Here is a 6,396-nt window from a genome sequence, read left to right on the forward strand (position 1 = left end):
TAACTCTAAATTCAATTTCCTTGTGATTACCAATCATTCATACGAATACTATTAATACCCAATGTCATGCAATATTAATATTCCTTTCTCTAAATCAACATCCCCAATAGTCATGCAAGACATTAATTTAAGAAAGCTTTAGGATCCTACGAACTTGTTAATTTAATAACGATTAGAAGAGAAAGATTGGTTTGGTCCACCTAATCCTTTGTCTCGTTTTACCCTATAGATCTATTAATTAACCGAGGTACGGTCGCCTAACGATATAATTAATTAGGATTAAGAGAGAAGTGCAATAGGATAAAATCTAATCACGAAACAGAAATCAAATTTAGATTCAAACATCAAAATCCTGTAAATTCATGAACAATAGTTCTCATAGCCCTAGCTATGGACTTAGTTACTCATACTAAAGAAAAAAACTAAAACAATCATGAACAAAGCCATAATCAAAAGAAATAGCAAACTAGAGTATGAGATGTGTTTCCCAGTCTTCAAGTACGATCGCTTGAAGCTCCAAGTCTTTCCAAGCATGTGCCACGGATCCCGTGCAAGAGAGACGAGATGAGACATGTATTCCAAAGCAAAAGCCAAGATGTCAAAAACGGTCTTTTATGATGCCTGAGTTCTTCACTTTTATGGGATTTGAAAACCCTAAAATCTCTTCATAATTGCGCTTCTCGCAGATGAGCATGGCTGTGCAAGGCCTTAAGCACGACCATGCATAGGCTCAAAGCACTCCAGTGCTTATTGGATGGGTTTGGGCGTGCTGACTATTGCGAAGCTCTAATCTTGCATCAATTTGGGCCCAAAATCTACTTGCGGCCTCTTTATACCAAACTGCACAATTAATATATAAATTAGTGTAAAACGCAAATAAAATAAATGTCAAATATGAATATATGGGCTGTAAAAGAGGGCTGAATTATAGACTTATCATAAGGTGTAGAACTACCTTGGTTCGTGAACCATCCTTTTCTTGTTTTCTCATTACCAAAACTAATCTTCTAAGGTAAGGAGAGCTCTATCTTATTACTAAGAAACTGTTGTGTTTGTGTTTATGTTTATGAAAATGCTGTGATAAAATGTTTGATTTGAGTATGTGTTGGATGATAATATGTTTTTGTTATATTTGGAATATGTTTTGTTATGTTTTAGGCATGTTTTGTGGTGTTTGATGATGGGTGTGATCTTTATTGTGAATATATATTCATGTATATGGTGGACTGAGTCCGAGAGAACTAACTATCGGCAATGATTGAGTGATGTATGATGTAATAATGAACTAGAATAAAATATAGAGAGATGAGATAGAAACATGAAAAGGGAAAGGAAATAAGAAAGGAATATGATAAGGACGAGTATAGATAGTTCAGAGGTACATTGGGTGTGTGGAAGATGGAAAAGATTGAAAAGTCTTGAGGAAATGAGGGTGGTGGATGCTCCTCTTGAATTGTGCAAGACAAATAAGAGTAAGAGCACCACAGGCCTCACACTCGTTTCTTGACTAATACTCCTGACCATGCTTTTGCTAAAAGGGGCCAGGTTAGCACACGTTGTATCTGTGTAGCTATGACTATCTTGCAACTATTTATACTAAGGAAGATTTCAAGGGATTTCAAAGGCAGTAAAAGAAAGAGAAATGAAAGTTTTAAGTAACAAGGAACTTAATTAGAATGAGTTAGATAATTTAATGATATGCTTATATGATGATTGTGTGATTTCTTTATCTGTATTATTAATTTATTTGTGATGTATGGTTAGTAATATGAATAGAGACTCATCCTTATGCAAACATTTTAGGGAACCAGGATGATAGCACCCAGAGAGAGAATTAGGCTTATAGATAGTTCTGTAACTAATAGACTAAATTATATATTTAATGAATACTGAAATTAAGTTACTTTAGGATTGTTGTACATGTTAATGATATGCCTAGTGATATTATTATGATGAAAATGGAATTAGCTTATAGTGTTCCTTTTGATTTTCCTGTAAGTAGAATCCATCATATCCTTTGCGTATATATCTTTCCTGACACCATGAGGACCCCAGCAGCTTTGACCTACCTGTTCACATACCATGATCATGACCACCTTGGAAGACCATCTCGATGGACATTTGAGCAGGTTACTGGTACCCAGGTTACTGCAGACTTGGGTGATCTATATCTCAGATCGGATGATGATCTCTCGACTCCGATGATATCGCGATGATAGAGGGATGGCACAGAGATGACTAGTGTCTCTGGTCATGTGATAGATAGACTGCTCATTAGGACTTATTATATCTTTTATTTTGTAAATGTTGGAAAAGAGTCCTAATGTATTTTAATGTATTTTAATGAATATTTTATAAATGTTAACATCTTGTATATTATGAGAACAATATATGTTCATGTTATTTTACTGTTTCCTCTTAAAATTTTGTTTAACTATTATTGCTTTGTCATTCAAAGTTCTTATACGTTTGAGCAAAATAAATAGAATATATTATGATTTCACTTGTTATATTCGATCAATAATAAATTTAACTAAATTTTCCTATTATTTCAGAAATTATACTCTTATTGTTTTGAATAAAAATAAGGATGTTACAATGTACGTATTCATGTTTAGTTGAGTATTTTGTTAAGCGTGGTGAAGAAGCACCAATAGAACTCAAAAATGAGTATGCATTTTGTTAAGAGATTTTGTCATAAATTAATGCAACAAATGGAAAAAAATCTAGAGGAAGTGTCTTCACATCAAATTCGACGATATGACATTCAAAGAATAAGGTTTGAAGTAAAAAGGCATTTAACCCTGTCACGCAACTAAGTGGTAATACATGGACTGTCATATTATCCAATCAATATTGCCAATGCAAAATGTTTCAAGCATATCAATTTCCATGCTCACATGTGATAGCTGCTTGTGCATTAGTCAGTATAAATTATTGGCAATGGGTTGATCCTATGTATTCAATGTCATATGTTATTAATGCATACTTATTGCAATGGTGGCCTCTTGGAAATAAAAATAACATTTTAACGTCCAACAAATGGAAGTTACTCCCTGATGTGCAAAGAATCAGGGGAAAAGGTCAACCAAAGTCTACATGTGTTAGGAATGAAATAAACTGGATGGACTATCAACCATGTCAACAATGTTCTTTATGTAGAGACATTGGTTACAACCATCATCATTGTCCAAGACAAAGTGGGGACAACTGAGAATAATGCGTAAAAGTTTGTTTTCTAATTATTATTGTGGTGATGTATGACTATTTCATTGTGTTTAGAATTAAGTGGTTGAAATAAATTGACTATGTTGCCATTTTAGTATATTTTGAATGTTCATTTTTACGTGATCCTTGTTAAGAATATTTTAATCATTGTCTTACAAAGCAATTTTTAGTTTAATCACTAATATAGAAATTTTTTAATAATGACATTAGGTTTAATGATATTAAATAAATATAAAAAAAATTGTCATTATGTTTTTAAGAATTTTAAATAATCTAAAAGGTTTAAAAATAAAAAAATGATAATTTTTATAAAAGAAGTGGCATGAGGTTAACATTTTAAATACTAAAAGAATTGATTTTTTTAAAATGCAAAATCTTTAAAGGTTATTTTTAAGTGAAAATTAAAAAAGTAGTTTAATTAATGAGAAATTAAAAGATAAACATATGAAGTGAAAGACATAAACATTAATACAACCCAATAAATATATAACATAGATACGTGTCTGGAACATACTACATAATTGCACATAAAGAAAATTAATACGGTAATATCATTATTGTCCACCCTGTTGATCATGATCCTCATGTGGAGTCAAGATGCAATGTCAAGGTCGATCTCTGGCCTCTTAATGAGGATTACGTCGCATATGTGGCTCCCCAGCATTTGCAACCGCTCCAAACTGCAATTTGCGATCAATGCCACGATCTTCTAATGGCTCTACATAAGACCCTCCACCTATCTCATTCAATGGACCTGGTGTGGATGGTGTAATCAACGACGTATCATATGGAGGGGGAGTCAGGAAACGATGGAAGTCAAGAACATACTCTTGTCTACTGCTAAACGGAGACCCAACATGTGTGGTAGGTTGTGATGAGTGAAAATATGAACTCTGTATAGATTAAGAAAGGATGAATGCCACCTGTGAAGGGACATAATACAACCTATCTTGCCTAACTGGTAGTGAGGGTATAGACCATGTCGCCGCTTGCACCTGTGTCCTATGTCGTTGCAAACCTCTTCTTTCTTTACGTCCCTTATGCTGTCCAAGATCAATATGTGGGTCCTGTAACACCCGTTTCTAATTTTTTGGTAATTTTTGTTTTATTTAATGTTAAGTAGTATTAGAATGCATTTAGATGTAATTGGAGGATTTTTGTAAGGATTGTGGTGCAGAAGATCTCGCTCAGGCGAGGTAAATCTTGCCCAGGCGAGATTGAGCATGCAGAAATACCTTACTGTAGGGACTATATCGCTTAAGCAAGATGATTCTCGCTTAAGCGAGATAAGATAAATGCTGCCCAACAGTAACCTCGCCTAGGCGAGATGTAGCTCGCTCAAACGAGCTTATCAAGCGAGAGCGTGCGGGGTTGAGGGGTATTTAAGAGATTTTCGGCATGAAAAATTCATTCTATTTCAAACTCATGTCCTTCTCTCAAGTTTTCTCTGAACTCTCTCTTCTTTTTTCCCTAGATAAAAGCCACAGAAACTCCGATCTATCTCCACATTCAAGCTTAGGCATTAAAGCTAATTGATTCTAAGTAAGTTTCTTCGGATTAAACTCGAGTTTTTCCAATCGTTTTCCTATTTTTGTTTCTTATGGATATCTCTTGGTATTCAGGAGAACTTTCATCCGTGAACCTTGATCCTTTTCAATATTTCTCCTTGAGCTCATCTTTGAGGTAAAGAGAGCTCTATTTTATCTTCATATTACAATATTTATTTTGTGCTCATAGAGCACTGTTATGTAAATATTATATGATGAGTACTTAGTGTGGAATATTTTAAAACTTACTGAATGATTTTGTTGTGATTTTATGAAATATGTCTGAGTAAAATGACATGAGGAAATGATTTGGATATAAAAGATTTACAGTTGTAATTACATCGGTGAATGTATGAATGGAATGAAATTAGTTTGAAAGTGCTTTATTAAGCACGATCTTATGAGTGAGATGAAAGAGAATAATCTAGTGTGAATAGTTACAAAGATACACTGGGGGTATAAAGTTCAGAGACGATAAAAATCTGGGGAAAATATAGGGTGGTAAGCGACATTCGTGTATGTTTACACACTCTTTCTGAGAGCGAATACGTCACATGGCCTCACTCAATTTTTGACTAGGCTCCTAACTATGCCTTTGCTAAGGGGCCTGATTATTATACATGTTATATCCGTGTACATTGGCTAACCAGCGACTATTTACCGACTTAAGTACGACCTCAAGAAGTGCTGAAGGCATCGACATCTATGATTACAGTGCACCGAGAGTGCGTATTGGGATGAGAAAAATGGATAATAGACAGTGAATTATGAATGATGTATGTGTAAATATGTTTGTAATGTGACTTTAGTGTGAAAATGAATATATTGTCTTTATACTATAATTTATGATTTTTATAATATAATGCTTGAAAAAGGATAGAATAGATGCTCATCCTTACTAATAATTTCAGGGAATCAGGATGACGGAGCCTCAGGGAAGAATTAGACTAGTAGATAGTTCTGTACATTTTATGTTAAATTATGTATTTAATGAATATTTGAGAGTAAATTATTTTAAATTTGCTGTACTTGTAGAAGATGAACCTAGGGTTTTTGTTATGATAGAGATGAATTTCTCTTGTAGTATCTCTTTCGACTTCCCTAGGAGTAGAATACACCAGACCTTGTGTGTATATATGTACAGAGGTACCATTAGGACTCTTACAGCTTTCACATACCTATTCACTTATCATGACCACGACCACCTCGGAAGACCGTCCAGATGGACATTTGAGCATGTCACTGGTACAAAGGTTAGAGCTGATTCAGGAGATCGTTATCTAGAATCAGATGATGATCTTGATTTCGAGGATTTGGACAAGATAGAGAGCTGGCATGGAGTTGATGAATAGGACCAATCTTCAATGTTGGTATTGACTTGAGACTGCTCTGGGTTGTAATTTTGCATATGTAATGTACTTATTTTGGTGATTTAATTATTATTTTAAGTCCTAGATACTGTGATAAATCTTTTGTAAACTATTATACTCAATTTATGAAATGCATGTATATTCTCTTAAATTTTGTATTTTGATTATGTTTAATACAACATTTAAAATTTTGTTGTACCATTTATACTAATCTGAATGAAAATATTTGTACAAATTACTATATCGCGACG

This window comes from Abrus precatorius, unplaced genomic scaffold, assembly GCF_003935025.1.
Source record: "Abrus precatorius isolate BTA unplaced genomic scaffold, Abrus_2018 Scaffold7, whole genome shotgun sequence".
NCBI classification, from domain to species: Eukaryota; Viridiplantae; Streptophyta; class Magnoliopsida; order Fabales; family Fabaceae; genus Abrus; species Abrus precatorius.